This window comes from Hibiscus syriacus, unplaced genomic scaffold (genome assembly GCF_006381635.1).
Source record: "Hibiscus syriacus cultivar Baekdansim isolate YM2019G1 unplaced genomic scaffold, ASM638163v2 tig00111022_pilon, whole genome shotgun sequence".
NCBI classification, from domain to species: Eukaryota; Viridiplantae; Streptophyta; class Magnoliopsida; order Malvales; family Malvaceae; genus Hibiscus; species Hibiscus syriacus.
The window spans coordinates 474909-498264 of NW_024062956.1; the positions used below are offsets into that span (position 1 = coordinate 474909).

General features: G+C 35.8%; 2 pseudogenes; both read left to right on the top strand.

The window, feature by feature from the left end:
* The first annotated feature begins 2401 nt into the window (after positions 1 to 2401).
* Positions 2402 to 3272, top strand: LOC120150523 (annotated as a pseudogene).
* Positions 3273 to 17489: 14217 nt separating this feature from the next.
* Positions 17490 to 20862, top strand: LOC120150213 (annotated as a pseudogene).
* Positions 20863 to 23356: the final 2494 nt, after the last annotated feature.

Sequence of the window (23356 nt, forward strand, 5' to 3'; positions counted from 1 at the left end):
ACATATAAGCTTAAATCATACTTCATATAACACTAGGAGCCACTTCTTAACATAACTCCAACACTTGCTTATCGCAAGCCAATGTTTATTCGAAACATAAATACGAATTAAATGCACTCATATGGTGTCCTTAGTTTATAAATCTTCCTTAGAAATTCACATTCCATCCTTAGGCTTCTCCTTAGCTTTAATATTGTTTGATCTTGATTCCAACACATAATCTAAATGAACATCATTACCATATATACAAGTGCAAACCACATGTCAAAATCTTACTAACATAAACCCACATAGAAAATAGATTTCTAAAAATTATATCAATGCTTTTTCGATAATAATTTCATTTCACAACATAAATGTTAACATTAACACTTTCAATTGACCATTCAAATTCTACTTAATCCAAATTTCACAAACATTTTCACTTAAGCTTCCAACTTTTCTATTTTTGTGATTTTATCCTCAACTTTTAAAAACTTTCCAAAATAATCAAATTTCATATTCTAAAATCAATTTCAACACTCAAACATTAATTTCCAACATAGTACATCAACTATTACATAATTACACATCAACCCACAACTTTTTCATAATTGTTGAATAGGTCTCCCAACTTTTCAAAAATTACCAAACGGTCCTTAATTTTTTTTAAGGCTTGTGGAATACTTCTTACATCATTTCCAGCCCCCACATAATTTTTCTAAAATTTTTCTCCCTTGTTCAAGCTTAGGTTGAATACTTTAAAAAGTTTAAGACTAGGGTTTTCATGATTTTACTCGATTTTGATTTGATTCAAGTATGAAATCAACATCGATTCAACCTTATCCAATCTCTACAATCAAATCCCCAACTTAATTTCATCAAAAAAAACATTTTCCCCTAAAGCTAGGGTTTGGTCGAAACTTTATATGTTCATATAACCATGTACAAGTGATTTTAATCATCAATTATGCTTGGAAATGATTCTACAACCTCAAAAACATCATAATCCTTCATCGAATCCAGAAACCTTAATGTGAACATAAACCCTAGAGTTTTGGATCTTTGAACACAAACCAAATTAGCAAGCAATAATGGTACCAAATGATAGCGTTTTTCGAATAGAACAATTTTCTATTTCACAGCATGATCCAAAATCCAAAGGAAATTGCTCAAAAATTAAAAATTAAAAATTCCCTTACCTAGGTATGAAGGAGCACGAAATGTTGGCTGAAAAATGGATTGTTTCATGAAATTTTGGTTAATTTCATGTTAATTTAGCCTTTATTTAAGCTTAAATGAATAAAATATTTATTTAATGAGAAATGTCCATTTTCCCTTAATGAAACTTGATATTTACCTTAATACCAAGCCACATAAACCTTCTCATAAATAAAAAGTAAAAAATAAACCAATTATATTGCCCTTTCCAACTTTGCTCGTGTCATTTTCCAAAAATTTCAATATTGTCATTTTCATCCAACATTCCAAATTGAACATAGAAATTAATTCTCAAATCCAATGGTCCATATTATTTTCCATCATTTTAACATGTGGAAATAATATTTTTAAGCTTAATTTAATGCCCTTCAAATTTTTCTGAAATTTATATTCGATCTGATTTATCGAATTTTTATCAAACTTTAACACTTTCTAGTTTTTAACACAAATTTCGGATCAAAAATCTAATTTCAAGAAAACCCCACTCTCAAGAGTAAACTATCCATTTATGGAATAAAAATTCTTTTTGGAAAAATTACCACTTATGTCCTTGAACTTTTCCTAACTTTACACTTTGGCCACTAACCAAAATTTTGGGGTATTACAGGTAACATCTCTTTCGTCATCGCATGCTTATATATATGTATATTTCTGGTCAGGGAGTTAATCTAATAGTTTGATCACGACCTTTTGTTGGATTTCCCGTTGCAAGTTTTTATTCAAAAAAGCCATATGATTGTGCATATTTTTCATTTATTTTCTTGATAGAATCTTACTCATTTTAAGGGATTTTGATAAATATATTTGATTATTGTTATGGTTAAACACTTAGTACCGCGTTGCAGTCATAATCAAGCATATTGTAAATGTAATTTAATCATGTATCAGATTATTATTTGTTTGATATAGGTTTTAGATGTTAGTTGTTTTATTCTTTAAATTGCTACTTGATATCAATGCTTTAATAGTGGATGATAACCGGACACTATAATCCGAAGTGTACATGTTTCTGATGTGAATACTACGCAGTACCCGTTTTTACTGTTTGTTGTAGACCTGGCAATTCATGTATCATTGTTGTGTTTGCATATTTTGTTGTGTCATAATTGTGTTTTGAGTATTTTATACTTGTGAGGCATTTATGTACGAGTTGTGTTTGCATCTCATCGTGTTTTAGTTATTTCTATGAGATAGGTTTTGAGGCATTTATGTATGAGTTGTGTTCGAATCTCATCATGCTTTAGTTATTTTTCATGGTGTGTATATATTATGAGTTTTAGTTTGTTGCAATGTATTAGTGATTTACAAACAATCTCTTCTGGTTTTTCATTCTTTGGAGCTTACATAGTAATTCTCTTTCACTATAGTACTTTTGTTGTTTCAACTCATATCTCATTTTTTCTTCTTTTTGGATTATTCTTTTGAAAATGAAGTTATATTCTAATTTTTTTCTCTGACTAAATGATTAGTTTTCTTATTTCGCAGAGGCAATGAAACCAGGGGCTTCTTCATTGAACCCCTATGAAACATCGTACACACCTCTTGCAAGAAGGGATGCAAATGATCATATTAAAGCTAAAGATATTACGCATGGCAATGAGACTGCTTGGTTTGAATATGCCTCACAGTTTGCACATAATCCACACTATAACAGTGCTTCAATTGACTCTGTAACCCGCGGTACTGAAAAGTCCCATTTTGCTGAAGCTTCACACCATGCTCAGGTGAAATTCCGACGCAGTTATGGATGTAGAATTTGACATGGATTTGAACTATCTTCGCATGACGTTCCCTGGTTTATCCAATGATTCTATTCTGGGTGTCTACTTGGCAAATAATGAGGACTTGGAAGCCAGTGTTCACATGCTGAATCATCTTGAGGTAAACTGCGGCCAACTTTATTTTATAATTTACAAATAAGATTGGCCTAGTCATGTTGTTGGATTATTTTCCCTCCTTCCTTCTCATCATGAGTTTGTCTTTTTCCTTCTTTTTTTAAGCCATGGGAGGATGAATGTTTGAGCTCCTCACCTGCTGTTCTATCTAGCACATTGCCAATTGCTCCACTATGAAGGGATCTAATAGTGAAGTAATTGGATTTCTGAATAATATTCTGATTGTATTGTGGGATAAACATATTTCACTTGATATTATATTTTTGGCTTTATCTAAAACGATATTGCATCTTAGAGCTAGGGATCTTTCTGCACTTTCTGGCCCATTTTCAGCACGCCATTGCTTTTTACTTCATTTACTTTAAAATAATTTTGTGCGACCTCTGATCTCTTCATGCTGTTAGGTGATGGCAAACGAAAGTAATTTTTTCACTTTTGATTTCTCTCCTTTTGAGCTTTCTTCTGATCTTATATATCAATTATAGTGATTGATTTCATTCTTACAATGCATATCAAGTATGTCACTATGCACTTCTATTGTTTTTATTCACATCACTGTTGGGTTGAATATACCCAAAATGAGGGTTGTATATTAGGTATTTTTGTTCTTAATATTTTTTTATCTCGTAACCCTTGGTAACGTAGCTTTATTCGGTGGACTAATGGAAATGCAATTTGAAGTGTGGTTCAGACGTTTTCTGTCATGCAGCATGCATTTCGGTCATTGTATGACATACACAAACACGCCCATGCTTTTGCAGCTTCAACTTGTCTGTAGTTATAAGAATTGTGGGGTCAGGAGGCGGGAGTAAGGGGTGGGATGTCTCTGAAACTGGGTCTGCAGCACACTGTAGTTCTCTTAAGCTGAAGAATGTAGCAGGTGAAACAAGTGCTTCTTCTTCTGGCTCTGCACAATCCGATGTTGCCTCCCGATCAACATTATCAAAGAACTCTAGCGGTCTTTCTTTTTCGGTTTTTCTCTCTTCAATTTACGTGATCGAGGATAAGAAGTATACAGAAGTAGGGATGTTCGGTAAAGGCTGGGAAACATTGTGTATAGGCGTATATAACATTTGAAGGTTAGAACTAAGGTTGTATAGTTGTATGCTGGTGCTTGCCTCATTTGCAAAATCATATATAGTTTTACATCAGAAATGTGAACGATTTTTGTTTGTTCATGTTTGTTGTTTGAGCCTGCATTGATTTAGAATTATCTTTAACAATATTAGTGTTAGGAAATATAACGAGAACAAGTAATTTCCCTATAGCCAGATTAGTGAGAATACGAAATAAAAGCGGAAAAATAATACCCGAAAAATTGATAACGGAGTTCAGCCAATTGTGCTTACGTCTCCGGACTGCTGCGATCTTTACTAAGAGAGAAATTTTACAGGTGTTTACAACTCACTACTCACAAGAAAGCTCTCTAGTATTGGGGAGAAATGATTTTTGGGATGATTTTGAAGCTAAATGAGCTAGGGTATTATAGCTGAAGCTTAAGGACTAATTGTAATTAACCTTATTATAAAAATAAAAAATTACAGCAGCCCCCCCCCTTAGCAGCCCCTTAGCAGCCCCCTTAGCAGCCCATGTGTTTATTAATTTTCACAATCTCCCACTTGAAGACTGATTTAATCTTCACACTCGATCAATGCAGCAGCATTTCTGGTCTTTTATTCTAGCATGCCAACTGAAGCTGAACACAACTTCAGTTTTTCTGTGGTCACCGTCTTTGTTAACATGTCTGCCGGATTTTGAGCTCCACTAATCTTTTCAGTTTCAAAATCCCATCTTCCAGAAGAGACCGATAAAAGATATCTCAATTGTATGTGCTCGTCCTGGAATGAAAAGACGGATTCTTCGCTAGATGGATAGCACTTTGACTGTCGCAATACAAGACATTGTTTTCTTGTTCTTGCCTAACTCTTCCAAGAAACTTTGGAGCCAGACCATCTCTTTGCTGGCTTCCGTAACCGACATATTCTGCTTCGGTTGTAGAGAGAGCAACTATCTTCTGTAGTTGAGAAACCCAACTCACTGCGGTTCCTCCTAGAGTATAGACATACCCTGTAGTGCTTCTCTGATGTCAACATTTCCGGCTAAGTCAGCATCTACATAGCCTGTCAGTATCGTATCTCCACCTTTGAAACAAAGTGCTTTGTTGTGGTACCCGCAGATATCTGAGGATCCATTTGACTGCTTCCCAGTGTATTTTGCCTGGATTATTCATGTACCTGCTAACAGCTCCCATGCTTGAGCAATATCTGGTCTGGTACAAACCATGGCATACATCAGACTTCCATTGCTGAGGCATACGGCACTTCACCATGTGTGCACGTTTTCCTCCGTCTTTGGTGACTGTTCTTTGGAGAGTCTGAAATGAACACCTAAAGGTGTACTTACGGTTTAGCATCTGCATGTTGAACCTGGAGTACTTGTTGATGTACTCAGCCTGTGATAACATCAAAGTCTCCGACTTTGTGTCTCTCTTGATCCTCATCCCAAGAATCTGCTTGCAGCGCCCAGATCCTTCATAGCAAACTGTTTCGACAATTTTTGCTTCAAGTGTATAATCTCTTGCATGTCTGAGCCTGCAACGAGCATGTCATCAACGTACAATAATAAAATAATGAAGCTGTTGTCGAACCTCTTGATGTAGCAACAATGATCTGCTTGGCATCTGGTAAAACCACTGCTACCCATGAAACTATCGAACTTCTTGTACCATGTCTAGGAGCTTGTTTTAAACCATACAAGCTCTTCTTCAACCTGCATACCAGGTTTCTTGCCTGCCTCTATGAAGCCTTCTGGCTGCCTCTATAGATTTCTTCCTCCAAATCACCATGAAGGAAAGCTGTCTTTACATCTAACTGCTCAAGATGTAATTTTCTGCAGCTACAATTTTCAACACCAGTCTGATTGTAGACAGTTTCACGACTGGAGAGAAAATTTCATTGTAATCATACCTTCTTTTTGCTGAAAGCCTTGACAACCAATCTTGCTTTGTAACGTTTGCTCCCATTGTGCTCTTCTTGATCCTGTAAATCCACTTGTTATGGAGCGCTCTCTTGCCTGGTGTAATTCAGCTATTCCCACGTCTGATTTGACATAAGCGAGTCCATCTCATCTTTGGAAGACTCCCACTTGACTGAATCCTCCACTTGCATTGCATCATAACACTCTGGTTCACCATTGTCAGTCAGCAACAAGTAGTGTAAAGAAGGTGAATACGTTGGGTTGGTTTAGGAATTCTGGAGGAGCGTCTCAGTTCTGGTGTGCCTGGTTCTTCCTCTTGAACTGCTTCAGGACTGATCTGAACATCATTTCAGAAATCTCCTCGAACTCAGCAATTCCTTTGTTTCAGCCTCGGTATTACTTGATTCTGCGGTGACCTGTCTTTGTACATCACATTTTCATTGAAAATGACGTCTGCTTCTGATGATCTTTCGATTTTCGTAGTCCCAAAACCGGTAACCGAACTCATCACCGCCATAACCAACAAAGGCACATTTGTTGGACTTAGCATCAAGTTTACTTCTTCAGCAGAGTCTATGTGTACATAAGAAATACAACCAAACACTCTTAAGTATGAAAGGTTTATTTCTTCTTGCTCCAAGTTTCCTCTGGTATTCCGCCATCAAAGGAACAGAGGGCCCACGGTGATCAGGTAAGCTGCAGTGTTGATAGCTTCAGCCCATAGAAATTGGGCAATCCGGCATGTATCCTCATGCTTTAGCACGTTCATTCAGTTCTGTTCATGCGCTCTGCTACGCCATTCTGCTGCGGTGTTATGGGAACTGTTCTCCATCTTAATCCCATTGTTGCGCAGAAATCTCTGAATCTACTGTCTGTACTCTCCTCCATTGTCAGACCTCAACCTCTTGACTTTCAAACCAGTCTCATTTTCCACCATGGCCTTCCATTTTCTGAAGGTATCAAGACTTCGATTTTCTTCAGAAAATAACCCACACCTTCCTGTTGAATCATCGATGAAGGTGACATATAGTGAGCCTGCAAGAGATGAACTGGGATGGTCCCCATACATCAGTATGAATCAATTCTAACCTTTCTGCCTTGGGGTCTTGCCAATCTTTGCAAACTGACTTTCTTTGTTTGCCAAAGATGCAATCCTCGCATAGTCCGACATCTACATTCTTTAGATCCGGCAACTTCCCTTTTGACAGAAGTATCTTCATTCCTTTCTCGCTCATATGGCCAAGCCTTTGGTGCCATAGGTTTGATTTTCCATCAGCATCTGCTACTGCAATGATATTCTCTAAATTTGAGGTTACATAGAGAGTACCAGTCTTCTTACCACGAGCAATGACGAGTGCTCCTTTGGTAATCTTCCATTCACAACCTGAAAAGGTTGTACTATATCCTTCTCCATCAAGCTGTCCAACAGAAATCAGATTTCTTTTGAGGCCAGGAATATGTCTCACTTCTGTCAGCTTCCAGGGTCTGGTTTGGCAGCTTTAGTCGATATCTCCTTTTCCGACGATCTTCAAGGTTTCATCATCAGCAAGATGAACCTTCCCAAAATCACCACTGATATAGTTCTCCATGATTTCTTGGCATGGGGTGGAGTGGAAAGATGCCCCTGAATCCAAGATCCATGATTCAATCGGACTGTTGACGCTTAGAATCATGGCATCACCTGTCTCCTCTGTCACGTTGGCAGATTCCTGTGCACCGGTATCTTTTCAGTGCTCGGCAATCTCTTTTAAAGTGACCTTTTGCCACAATTATACAGGTAAAATCTTTCTTTCCCGTTCTGGATTTTTCCCGTCTGGATTTGGATCTGCCACGATTTGAATTTCTTTCTGAAGTTCTCCCTCTGGACTCCGTGTGCAAGGCTGAGGAGGTTGATGCTTCACCCGATTCTCTCCGTCGAATTTCTTCGCTCAGTACCAGATCCCGAACATCGTCGAATTTCAATTACTATTTCCCGACGAGCTGCTAACTGCTGTAACAGTAGCATTCCAACTGTCTGGTAGATGATAAGAGAATTAAAGCTCGAACTTCATCATCGAATTCAATTTCTACAGAACTCAACTGGGTTGTGATTGTGTTGAGTTCATTCAGGTGTTGAGCCACTGATGCCCCTTCCGTCATCCGCAAATTGAATAATCGCCTCATCAAGTGAACTTTGTTTGAGGCCGATGGCTTCTCATACATACTGGAGAGAGCTGCCATAAGACCTGCCGTGGTCTTTTCCTTTGCTATGTTGAAAGCAACATTTCGGGATAACGTCAGTCGGATAACTCCGAGGGCTTGTCTGTCGAGAAGAGCCCAATCTTCATCCTTCATGCCCTCTGGTTGCTTTCCTGAGAGGGGTTGATATAGATTTTCTGGTACAGAAAATCTTCGATCTGCATCTTCCAAAAGCCAAAGTCCGCACCATCGAACTTTTCAATTTTCACCTTCCCTTCGTCTGCAGCCATCGCTCCCACTCGAATCTGGCTTCGTTTGGATCGTTTCTGACAATTTCTGCGAACCGTCGTGTATTAGAACACCTCCGTCGACAAACTCGTATCGCCGACCGAATTTCATTCACGAAATTCACTATTCATGTGAATAGTAATGAATAGTAACCTCGCAGAAAATTGACAAAATTCACAACCAAAGCTCTGATTACCAGTTGTTAGGAATATAACGAGAACAAGTAATTTCCCTATAGCCAGATTAGTGAGAATACGAAATAAAAGCGGAAAAATAATACCCGAAAAATTGATAACGGAGTTCAGCCAATTGTGCTTACGTCTCCGGACTGCTGCAGATCTTTTACTAAGAGAGAAATTTTACAGGTGTTTACAAAACACTCACTACTCACAAGAAAGCTCTCTAGTATTGGAGAAAGAAATGATTTTTGGGATGATTTTGAAGCTAAATGAGCTAGGGTATTTATAGCTGAAGCTTAGGACTAATATGTAATTAACCTTATTTAAAAAATAAAAATTACAGCAGCCCCCCCCTTAGCAGCCCCCTTAGCAGCCCCCCTTAGCAGCCCATGTGTTTTATTAATTTTCAACAATTAGCCATGCCAGCTTACCGTTATCAGAATAATACACTCACTGAACTTTAAGCTGGATTTCATTTTAAATTTAATCACTGAATTATAAAAAGTTTAATTTAATCACTGAATTATAAAAAGTTTTCTTCATAAAACTTGGCTTCCCCCCTCCCCCATTTTTCTGCAATCGTTTTTCTTTGATGTCTTTTGCTTGCTTCACCTTCATCTATCATTTTATCATCTTTTTTTGGAGGTTGGAAACTTTGTCGGATTTGAGGAGTTCGAGGTGTTCGTTGAAAAATCTGAATGATAATAATCATTCTTTCTACAAAGAGGAACAACATATTTCAAAATTAACCTCATCAAACTATTGTTGGAAGAGATCAAAATATAACCATTAGATAGTTTATCCAATTTTTTAACACCGTACTCGATATTCTAGTTTAAAACTTATTTTCGACGGTAAAATTAAATTTGGTTAAAAAAGAATAGAAGCTAAATTAATAAAAGAAAAGGTGTGAATATTAGATTGAATTATAAGGAGTTAAATAACAGGATAAGGAAAAAAAATATTCCTAGTTTATTTTTTAGAAAATGAAATCTAATTCAATAAAACTTCGCACGAACCAAACAATTCAATGATCAATGAATTATTATTATTTTTTGAGGTTTTAAGTTCGAGCATTATATATATAAGAATATATAAACGTTCAATATCACATAATTGAAAGTATCTTTAAATAGATATTGCCTTATATTTAATTAAAATATTATATTGTATTCAATTCAAATTATTAAAATAAGTATACGACACAGATTAATTTAAATTAATCGAAACGTAGCCTAGAATCGAGTGAACAAGTAAAAGTAAATAAATATATAAATGGTAGTTGAAGATAGGAATCACATAATGGATTTGTCATTATTTTTTCCCGTGAATATGGTCATTAATAAAGTAATTGTAGCTCTTTTATTTTCTCTTGGCATGATGCCAGCAAAAGTTATTGTAGCTTAGCCTAACAAATACTTGAATCTTGTTATATATCCCTCGGATTCTTTTTGCGACTTGTATTTTCTATGTTTATAGGTCATTATCCTATGATCAACAATAATTTTTAAATGTAAAATTTATTAGATTTATGTGATTTCTAAATCTATTATTAAACTATCATATTTGTTTAATTTATCAATTTACGAATAGTTATCAAATTTTTTTACGAATAGTTTTTTTATTCTTTCAGTAATCAGAGTCTCCTGAAGAATATCGAATTTAGATTTATATGTTTAATTTCTACGTTTATCCTTTTTTTTGCAAACTAATGAAAAATAATAAAATTATGCCACTATTGCTTAAATTCCTTTAAATTCACTGTTTAAACTTCAACATTTACTATGTGTTCAACATAGTCCCTATCTTCACTAATATTTAAAATATAAAATATAAAAAAAGGAAATTAGGTAAATAAACTTATTCATGAACATAAATGAACGAGTTGATAAACAAGCTTGTTCGTGACATAAACAAATTGAACTCACATCTATTCATGTTCGTTCGTTTATTAAACAAGCATAATTTTTTGTTCATACTCATTTATTTAACTTAATAAACGAACGTTATACTAATAATTCACGAATAATTTACTAAACACTCTAATTATATATACCCTTATTTTTTATAGATTCACGTGATCTCTAAATCTATTTTTAAACAATCTTATCCGTTCATTCTATCAACTCACAAATAATCATCGAATCTTGAGTTTAACGTCAATATTAATTATCATTATAAAATATCTTATACAAAACTGTAAAAGAGGTTTATACTTCTTCCTTCTCTCTTTCTCCTTAGAGATAGAAAATACTTTAAATGTACATTACGGTATAAACAGTCAAAGAGTGGGTGCCATCTAGATAAATAAAATTTTAAATGAAATTTCGAGAATTAATTTTTATAATGTTATTTTTCGGGCGATTTTTTTCAAAAATTCACCCTGACACACTAATATTATCTGTCAGACACCCTTTTAACTTTTTTACCGATCTAACACCCTTTGCAATAATGCGCTCCCCTGTAGCGCGCTTTACGATGATCTACGGCCACGTGGGGTAAGGTGTGCCCCTTATAGCGCGCCTTATGCTGACTTGGATACACGTGGCTAAAGCGCGGCTACTGGGACGCGCCTTACACCACGTAGGGCTATAGCGCGGTGCAGAGTCCGCGCTTTCCTGAAATTATGACACACGTCAAAAAGGTGCGCCCCTGCGGCGCATCTATGCTTAATTACGCACCTACCCCGCCCGTTCACAACCCCATCCCTCCCTATAAATATCTTCATTCTCAATTACTTTCATCACACCAAATCCTCTCAACTTCTCTTTATATTCTCTTATAGTTCTTTAAGGTATATTTTATTATATTTAGTATTTTGTTAGTATTTTATTTAACTATTTAAATTATTTAATATTTTATTTATTTAATTTTTTTGCAGATATAAAATAGAAGACGATCTACTTCGTTTTGATATAAATCACGTATCTCGACATTTTGCTGATACGGTAATATTTTAACGTTTTAATTTAATTTAAATTATTAATAATAATTTATTTATTTATTTAATGCATGATTATTAGTTTATAAATTAATTTTTGTAATTATTTATATTTTAGGTGAGGGATCGTATATTAGATACTTTTATTAGGAACCTTAAGTTAGCGATACCTACCAGTGTCTGGTCGTATTTAGTAGAGGCTGGATTCGGTCATATAGGTAGATATGAAGATCACTGTAAGATAGAATCAAACCTTATTTATGCTTTTAGTGGAGCGGTGGAGGCCGAAGACTCACACATTCCATCTTCCGTGCAGAGAGTGCACGATTACGCTTGAGGATGTTTCTATGCACTTGGGCCTTACGATGGATGGAGATGTGATATCAGGGATGACACACAGTTCCTAGACTACTTTGTGCCGGGATTATCTAGGACGTGTCCCGCAAAATTTTAACGGTGGTCGGATACCGTTAAATTGGTTAGATGCCAATTTTTGGGAGTTGAGCGATGACGCCTCTGAGGATGAAGCTAAAATGTATACATGAGCATGCATACTGCATCTTATAGGAGGGTTGTTGATGCCGGACAAATCGTGCAACCAAGTTCACTGTATGTGGTTGCGACATATTGTCGACTTTCATCTGGCCGGATCACTCAGTTGAGGCTCGACAGTTTTGGCTTTCCTGTATAGGAAGATGTGTCGAGCGACTGATTACAAAAAAAATGCTATCGGCGGATATCTCCTTCTGTTGCAGTCTTGGGCATGGTATCGATTGCCTTTTTGATGTCCCATTGTGAAGAACCCATTCGTATTTCCGCTACTGTTGAGGTAATTATAAAATTGATTTTGTATATTAATCATTTTATACAGTGTATAATAATTTTTTTCCTTGAATAGGTGGTCTACTGACAGGAAACATTATCAGGAGCTACCTGATGATTTAGAAAAAATTAGGGTGTTAATCGATCAGAAGGCTGACACACAGGTATGCATTTTAATGTTTAAAAATCTATTTTAGATTATAGTTATATAATTAAATTATTATTTTGATAAAAATTATATATATTTGTTTTAGTTTGAATGGGTGTCATATTCTAATGATGATGTGAGGATGGCGATCCCACCTGAGTTAAGGGGCCCATCAGATGTTTGGATGGCGATGTTTCCTTTGATCTGTAATGCGATCGTCGAGTGGCACTCCACTGATCACGTTATCCGACAATTTGGTTGTTTTCAACAAATTCCGGAAGCACCTCGCAATATGGACGAGTTGCATAGGACAGATCAACGCGGCAAGACATATATACAGATTGGCTGGTGAATCATCATGAGTGGGACGTGGTGTGGGAGGATCGACATCGGCTCCTTCCCCATAGAGAGCCCATTTATGTTGACCACTTGATTGTTGGTGATTATTATTATAAGTGGTTTAACAGTAACGAGAAACTGTTTATGCTTTCCGAGAATGCACGAGGCCGTACCTTTCAGCGACGTTGACATAGACGTTCACTGTCACAACACCATCGTCCCCCGACTCGTGGACGGAGAGCAGGTGTTTTTGATTCGTCATCAATTGCACCAGCAGGACCTTCACAGTAGCCACCGTCTGTAGCGACCTACATACCGCAAACATATATGATGCCGCCCCGCTTTTCCCTTACCAGATGTCGCCGCCGCCGCCTTCACCTGGTTTTATGACCCCGTCGCTGCCACTGTCACAGAGTTATATGGCCCCTTCTAGAGGATATTATTGTAGATCTGACTTGGGGCTCATATACTGGTTATTTGGCGGGTGCAGCCTCATCACCCATGGCCGCCGCACAGACACCTCCTGTACAGTTTTCACACTCAGCGATGTCTGGGTTTTATGAGTTTTCGCAGTTATCTATGAGTGGTGGGATAGTCGGTCATAAACCTCAAGGGTCCATATTCTATGGAGGTGCTACATCGTCATCAGCTCCTCATCAACAAAATGTAGCTGCTCACGATGATGACGACAACGACGATGATGGTGGTGATGGTGACAGCGATGAGTCACAACCAATGATACGAAGAAATCCTCCTCGAGACTGACAGCCACCGCCCCGCAGAACACATTCGCATCGCAGACATCGATATATTTTGCTTTTTTATTATATTTGTATTTAGTTGTTTATTGGACTTTTTTATTGTAATTTTTTTATTTATCATGTAATAATTACTTTATTTTGTTAATTTGGTTAGATTTTTTTTAAATTTATTTTGTTAGACTTTTTGTTAATTGATTTTGATAATTTTGTTTATTACCATTTAATATCAATTAAATTATTTATCATTTAATATAAGTTATTGTAATTTGATTATTATTTAGCATTTAATATTTATTGTAAGTTTGTTGTATTTAGAATTATATTCAAATACCAAATTACTATTAGTTTGATAAAATTTAATAATTGTGTTCGATAACTTTCTTAAGTTTGTCACTTATTATCTCTTTTATTATAATCACATATAACGCCAACGTCCAATCTCATTTTCTTGTATCGTTTTTCTTAATCAGCGTTTATCCATATTTCTTTATCGATGAGGCTGATTTAATCGTATCCTTACTCGTTCTTCGCACGCAATTCTTGAAGCATATATTCAAATGTTTGAGGAAGTAGTTTGTAACATGATCAAAAAAATATAGAACTTACTAACTTTGTTTCCTTAAAAAATGAAAACGATCAAAACAAAAAGGGTGGTGTGCACAAGTAATTGGAACTTATCATTCTTCTTGAACATTCCATGGTAGTTCGCAACAATGTGTCGGATATAATACCTATGTTGGACATAGGTTGGCTGCCAGAATGGACCCAAAAACTCCATTGTTGCTTTCATCTCAGCTCTATGATCTGAAATGACACAGATTTTTCCCCTCGTGATAACATGTGAACGTAAGTTTCGGAGGAAAAAAGACCAAGAATCTGTATCTTCTCCTTGAACGAGAGCAAACACAACTGGAAGAATGTTGCGATTACCATCTTGGACAACTGCCAATAGTAAAACTTGCTTGTATTTTCCATACAAGAAAGTCCCATCGATCTGGACCACAGGCTTGCAGTATTTGACAGCATTAATGCACTGTGGGCAAGTCTAAAAAACCTGGTAGAATTGGCATCGATCGCCAAGAACTCGATCATTATGGTATGTAGGGGAGGTTTTGAAGTCCACAATTGTCCCAGGATTAAACCTTCACACCAGCCTAAACCAACTTGGAAGTTCGTTGTAAGATGCATCACATTCGCCGTGAAGTTTTTTAATGGCCAGTTGCTTTGTCTTCCATGCTTTTTTGTATGAGACGGAATACACATACTACGATTGGATAGCTGAAATCAAAACAACAATAGCTATATGGGAGCTCGCTTTTACCATGGGCATGATGACTTGGCATATCACTTCAGAGTCCAAGTTAGGATGATCTTGGTTGATCCCTCCAGCACAACATGTGTGAGGACCGTTGTATACCATTAGTTCCTATCTATTGTTTTTCCTCTTCCTCTTCGATACACGAACCATTCAATTGCATCCATTTTCGCGTCGAGAATAATGGCATACATATTTTTCTGTCGTGGAGCGGGCGACTCTGGATTGAACAAAATTACGGATATTGTAATTTTTTATAGCTATCATCGCTTCTTCTTTGCTTGAAAACTCCATGCCTAAAGATAACTCACCATTATTTATTGATGAGTAAAATCTATAGTCACCAAGATTAGGCATATCCGCAAATTCTGGCCCGTACATTGCACTATGATCAGCTTCATACATGTGTGCTGGAGGGTCAGTTTGTGCCACATTTGAGGGAACTTCATCCACTTCATCATCATCATCGGAGTTGAGTTGCGGTGATTCTGGGTGAATAAATAGTCCAATCTCAACACCATCCGCACCAGGTTCACGAAACGGTTCTTCTGGTGGAGATAATGGTTCCTCCATGCTCTCCACATTTAGGTCGAAGAACCTACTACTTGCACGCCTTCCCCTTGAACTAGAAGGCATATCGACATTGATATCGAAAAAGCTCGCAGTCGAATGCCTCCCCCTGAAGCTTGAAGTCATCGTGTCAAATGGAAACTGAACTGGTTGTTGCGTCGATGACATCTCCATATTAAGGTCAAAGAAATTTGCAGATGAATGCCTTCCCCTAGAGCTGGTCTCGATGTTGCCATACGAATTGTTCATGGATCCACCTCGGTACAGATCATAAGGAGTTGTTGATGAATGTCTCCTCATTGAAGTTGATTGAACGACAACATGATGCAAATTTCCCATTATGACATTAAAATCATTACACATTATTGTAGTCGGGCTATCAACTTGATCAACTTGTTCAACCAACCCATAGTGGGAGCTTAATGACAGACCCCGAGCAAACGCACTTGAACAAACTTTGCATTCATCTCAATAGCGGCGTCTGAATAATTACTTTGAGAATCAACCATCATTTCAACATCATCATTGTTTGATAGTTCGAACGCTGTATAAGTTAATGACAACAATGATGTTGGAAATCTGTACTGCAACGAGACATTCTCTACTACTTCCAACATGAATTCCTTGAATCTCCTTATCAGCTCTCAAGTTTCTCTTGAATAATATTTTAACATAACTCTTGAATGATATTTTAACATAATCATTTAATACGAAAACAACGCCGGTTTCATCTTCTCGAATTTCTCCATCAAAATAAACAATAACTGAAATTCGCGCCATTATTAAAGTTTGAAAGTGCGACAATATTATATCTGCAAAAAACAACTGAAAAAAACCTAATTAAATAAATAATATATGCATGAAAATATAACACAATAAATTTTATACACATAAACGTAAATCATTTTACACATAAACGTAAATAATTTAAATGATTTAATTTTATATTATTACCTTATCGGCAAAAATATTTCGACGTACGCTCTCGCTTTCCAATTATACAACCACAAAAATTAATTGAAAACAATTAATACAATATTTTTTTAAAATAATCATATATAATTATAAAAAAATATTATAAAAATTACCTTATAACAAAAGATCGAACGAACTTCTGAATAAAATATAAAAGGATTGTCGGATTTTTTTACTGGTTAAGATGATTATTGTAGTAGTTTCTAGGTTGAGAGGAATTTGTGAGAGAGTTTTAGGGGGAATAGGTATTTATAGCGGATAGAGATGCTTTAAAGCCGAGAAATTCGGATAAATTATACAAGGCGCGACCCCTGTACCGCGCTATAGCCCTACGTGGCGTAAGGCTACGTGGCGTAAGACGCGCCTCAAGGGTCGTGCTTTAGCCACGTATATCCAAGTCAGCATAAGGCGCACTACAGGTGACGCGCCTTACCCCACATGGTGTCAAATTAACGTAAAACACATTATAAGAGACGTGTCTTACTGCAAAGAGTGTTAGATCGATAAAAAAAGTTGAAAGGATGTTTGACATATAATATTAATCTGTCAAGGTTATTTTTTAAAAAATTCACCTATTTTTCATAGAAAGAAAAGGAAAAAAACTATATATATATATAAATGGTTGTCCCTTTTTCTCATATGTATGGGGTAAGGGGAGGTAAGATAGTAGGTTACCCCCCAACACAAGGTTGAGAGCAGCTTTCGTAAAAGACCTCCGAATTATGAAATGTCCTCCGTGAGACTCGATCCCACGACATCAAGATTAAGAACCTTGTACTCTACCAACTGAGCTGGATGGTCAATATATATATATATATATATATATATATATAGATATAGATCTGCAAGACTGCCACATAAAAGAAATTTCAGAAAAACCATTAATTCCTCTTCTCATTTTCTTCCCTTTTTCTCTCTCTCCAAACACAGGGGTTTCCCACTCTCTCACTCTTTTCAGAAATCTTTGGGAAAGTTCATTATATGACTTTGCAATCCTTTCTCTCTTTTTTTTTTCCAGAATAATGAGATTCCGATCCATCATCTAAAATTATCTGTCATTTTTCTCATTTTTTTTAACTTTTTTTTAATGTTTCATTTTGGAATTGATAGTTGTGAAATTTCTTCTCTGTGTTTCTATTTTGGGGGAAAATGTATGTGATTGAAAAATGCTCTCATTTTTAGCACTCTTATGGAACCCGTATCTCTGCTTTGTGTTGATCTAAACGTTTTTCTTTCTCCCCCAGATCTGTCAACAAAATCTAGGGTTAGGGTTTCTTTTTTTTTCCTCCCTTTCCGATATCGTGTTATTAATTTACCAAATTAGTCTCTTGACAATGTGGTTGTTTTCGTTTTATGACTCCTTTCGCTCGTCATTTTAAGATTTCCTTTTTTGTTTTTATTTTTTATCCTCTAAAAATCTGCAATGCTAAGGCAATTCCTCAGTAAACTCCCACGAAAATCGGGGAAATCGGATTCGCCTGAGCTTGCGCGTTCGAACTCATACACGACAGCGGGGTCCACCCCACAACCTCACCGGTCCAACAGTTTGAGTTCGAATTCTGGTCGTCCCTGTGCTCCAAAACGGACATCGTCAGCCGTTTTTTCCGGCAAGTGTTGTGGCTGGAATCGAGCCATTGTTGCCATTCAAAGATGTGCCTGCTTCGGAAAGGATGAATCTTTTTGTGAGTAAAGTTAGCCTTTGTTGTGTAACTTTTGATTTCACTGACCCGACTAAAAATTTGGTCGAGAAAGATGTTAAAAGACAAACTTTGCTTGAGCTTTTGGATTTTGTTTCTGGGTCGGTCAGATTTAGCGAACCTGCAATCTTAGCCATGTGTAGGATGTGTGCTGTGAATTTGTTTAGAGTTTTCCCACCTAATTATCGATCTACTTTAAGTAATGGTGGTGAAAATGATGATGATGAGCCGATGTTTGATCCGGCTTGGCCACATTTGCAAATTGTGTATGATTTGCTGCTCAAGTTTATCACTTCTTCGTGTCTTGATGCCAAAGTTGCTAAAAAGTATATAGATCATTCCTTTATTTTGAGATTGCTTGACTTGTTTGATTCGGAGGATCCAAGGGAACGGGACTGTTTGAAGACTATACTACATAGAGTGTATGGGAAGTTCATGGTTCATAGGCCCTTTATTCGGAAGGCTATAAGCAATATATTTTATCGGTTTGTTTTTGAGACGGAGAGGCATAACGGGATTGCTGAGTTGTTGGAGATTTTCGGCAGTATAATCAGTGGATTTGCTTTGCCTTTGAAGGAGGAACATAAAATCTTCTTGTGGAGGGTTTTGATTCCTCTCCACAAGCCAAAATCTTTGGTGGTTTACTTTCAACAGTTGTCTTATTGTGTTACTCAGTTCATTGAGAAGGAGCCAAAGTTGTGCAGTACCGTGATAATGGGGTTGTTGAAGTACTGGCCCATAACGAACAGCCAGAAGGAGTTGATGTTTCTAGGTGAGTTGGAAGAGATTTTGGAAGGCATTAACATGTTGGAGTTCCAAAAGGTTATGGTCCAATTGTTCTGGCGGATAGGCTATTGCATTAACAGTTTCCATTTCCAGGTGATGCATTGACCTTTTTTGACTAGTTTTTATGATTCCCTACACCTTCCATTTCACACTTTTTCATTGTTAAACTTTCTACTATATTACATTAAAAGATATATCTATTAGTTTGTTAAGAAAAGCAATGACTAGACTTTTCTTTGAATCTTGTGAAATTTTCCCTATGATGTTTAATTCATGTGAATTCTAGTTGCATTTAGTCATGCTTGGGCACATATCAATTTTTTCAATTGTTGGCCTTACAAGTTATAACATTTTTATTTCATGTTTGATCAGAGATGAACATAACTCTGAATAACTCTAGGGTAGGCCCTTACTTGGTAACTTATATAATGTGTAGGTCTTGGGGTTGACATCCCTGTTTTTGACTTTAATGTTAATGAGAATGAGTTTATATAACAAAGGTTAGGAATTTTATGGTTTGATGCTGCTAATTCCAGGCCCAGTCAGCCATTCTTATAGATGTCCAACTTAACAGCTAGTAGACATTGTATAAACAAGCTATGAGCTATTTCTTTTTCTTTTATAGCAATAGCTTTCTCTACCTGATGCAACCAACCAATAATAATTGACAAGAAGTTGTGTATATACTATCATAATGGGTGATTGTTGCCATCTGTTTGGCTTTAATGACAATATGCTTGCCAATGGCTTCATCTCTGACCAAAATTATTCACTTTCGGTCATTGACTGCAATTTCTTTTGTACGTTTCTCCAAGCTTTTTAGATTATCATACTTTTCTTATTGATATGTTGTTTATTTCTTTGGCTTAAAAGAATTGATGCACAAACTTGGCTTTCATCAAGTTACTGAGCTAGTTGATATCTCTGAATTATTGGCTAATAGTAAATTCCCGCATTTGCAATAAATGACTACATGCCATGAACTCCTTCCAGCTCTAGTATTCAACAGCCTTTAACTGTGGTAATCAGTGTGCCTTTTTCTTTAAAAAAAGAACTTGTCGAGGCTTCCCTTGTATGGCTTTTATAATCATTGTTAAGTAATTTCACTTGATTTGTCTAGTTAATTTGAATTGTGGAAAGTGGGTTATAAGTTTTATTCTAATTAACATGCTTGTTTCAGGTGGCTGAAAGGGCACTTTTCTTATGGAATAATGATCAAATTGTAAACTTAATTGCACATAACTTGCATGTGATTTTACCCATCTTACTTCCAGCCTTGGAAAAGAATACCCAGAACCATTGGAACCATGCAGTGCTCAACTTAACAATAAATGTCAGGAAGATGTTCATGGAGATGGATGAGCAACTATTCATGTCTTCCCATACTCACTTTAAGGAGGAAGAGGCAAAGCTAATCATATTAGCCGAGAAACGGAAGGAAGCATGGGAGCGACTAGAAAGTGCAGCCAGTCGCCAACCAATAATCGGAAATACTGCTGTACTGGTAACCCCTTTGGCAAAACCAATCGCCTATTAACTGCCCTCCTGAAATGTTGTTTCCCCAAGCATTTTGTTTTTCTTTTCTCCCAACCTTTTATAAAAAAACGTGAATTGTGTGCAAATGGCTTCCGTTTGGGGTTGTGGGATTTTTTTTGCTTGTTTGTATGTTCCATTAGCAGCCGTTTCTTGTAACTTGCTTTTATGTATTCTCTGATCCTACTGTATGGGATGTTAATTGCTTCCTTGGAAAGATCATGGGGAGGTCCATGCAGTGATTATATACAAAGTTTATGTATCAACTAATTTTGTTACCCTTTTTTTTTCTCCATGTTTTTTTTAATTTTCTAATATTACCAGGTAGTATCTATGTTTGGTTTCAAATATGAATAAACTCGTGCACTTCTGGAGACAAAACTACTCAAACTCGTATTTAGAGAGAATAAAGTTCATTTATCATTGGGACCGACCGATTCTTTGGATTTTTTTACTCCATTGACATATGTCTGATGCTGCCATTTTATGTTAACAGTATTTTCTTGTAGGATTGGATGGTGCTCTGCATGCCGTTTGAATAGTTAGCAGTTTTTTTTTTTTTTTTACAAATCTTAAATTTAATCTTAATCATATTTAAAGAGGAGAAAAAAAGGTGACTTATACATAGGAATTCATGGCCTAAGGGAACTTATGACCTAATGGAATATGAAAGAGAGCATTTTGATCAATCATCTAAATATACATATATTTATGCTTGATTTAATCCATGGATGAAATGGACTACAAAATAAAAAGTATTAACGTGTGAAAAATTATAAAAGAATAGAATAATTTGAACATAATTACATAATATGAACACATTATGAGAAGTGAAAATATGAACAGATAAACATGATAAATGCAACTTTTAAAACATGGTTATCATATAGGTTTAATGAGTGGTTAAATAGTTAACATCACGTAAGGTTAGGTTAGATGAAACGTGTAATCTATTTTCTTCTTCTTTCAATCAATTAAACATACAAACGTGAATTATGTAATTCTTCAATAATTGGGACAAAAAAGATACAATGAATTACCATTTAGAAGGGGAAGAAAAACACACTCAAAATTCATTAGCAAATGAATATTTTTTCCTAGTTCCCAATTAGGACTAAGGTTAAAATTGACAATAAAAAGCGCGATATAAATGAAAAGTTAGATATTTATTTTAATAGAAAAACAAACGGTTCTTATTTATCAATCAAGCTAAAAATAAACATATGAAAATGTCCATTCCTCCAAAATTTCTAGAGTTTCTACTGATAGTTTTCAGTATCTGATCTTGGTTGAGGTTCTTACTGCTTATGGTCTACTCATGATTTAATTAAGTTTTAGCGAAATCCAAGTCGAATTTTGGTTGCATAACCATCTTCTTGGCCCTTTTTCCTTGACCTCTGATATACGTCAAATGTTGATATTTATAAGAGAAAATAATTTCAGTGACCGAAAATACCTTATAATATACGATTTTAATCAATTTTTTTTTGGATTTGCGAAAATGACTAACAAAATCGCAACGCGAACTCTAATTTCGCAACTCACTTTCCAAATTCGGAAAGAGAATATGTAAATCGCATTACGATTTTCAAATTCGTAACACTGAATTTCAAATTCGCAACTCGATTTCTGAATTCGCAACTCGATTTTCGAATTCGCAACATGAATTTTAATTTCGCAACAGGTCTTAGTTTCGCAACACAAATGTTTTGGGTATATAACTACGCAGCAGCAACAACTCATAACCTAAATCCCTAAATCGTAACTCATTTCATCTCAATCTATCACTCTTTCCAGCGACATCCATTCCTATATCCAACGACATCCTTCCCCATATCTATTTTTTTACATAATTTTATTTATATATAATTTTTTCAATGATTTATCTTCCAAATTATCAACCATCAACTTAATAAAGATATATTTTTCTCTAAGTTAGTGATGATATGTAGTTTATAGCTCGTTTGTTTAGTAAATTAATTTACAATTTGTAGAATGAAATCATCTAATGTTGATCATGTTTGGATAGATTTGTGTTTTGTAGGGTCATAGGAGAATGTTCATGGTGTTTTACAATATATGCCTTTACCCATGAATCTTCAACTAAAACTGTCATTAAAAAAGTTAACTTATGAAACTCTAATGTTACGTGTTGCAGAGAAATTGAATTTAGAGCCTCTAAGTGGATTTAGGTTATCTTATCAGACAAAAGGTAAAGTTTATTTGTTAACCGACAATGAAGATGTTGAACGATTCATTGCTTACATTAGTGTTTTGCAAGAAGATGATGTTACATTGTATGTTGTTGAACCTAGAAGTAGTGAAGTTGGGTCAGTAGCGGGTAGTAATCAACTAAGTTCTTCAACCTCAGTTTATGGTGCTCACAATGTACAACGTTGTTATGAACCTCAAAATTTAATGGTTTCACAACAATTTCATCACCAAGAAATTTTTTTTAACCACATTTCCAATACCAAACACAATATCAAACACAATCTCAAAACCCACAACATTTTCATAATCCAAATCACAATCAACTTTCAGCACCAAATTCCGGTTTTCATATTGACCAGTAAGACGATTATGAGCTAACAGAAAAAATTGTGAGTACTAGTCAGTATTCGAAATTTGATATTGGTCAATACCTGGACTTTGATCTTGGTCAATAATCGGATTTTGATGATGTTTCATAAGAATAAACAGACCATGCGTGTAATGATTTTGATATTGGTCAATACCCGAATTTTGATGAT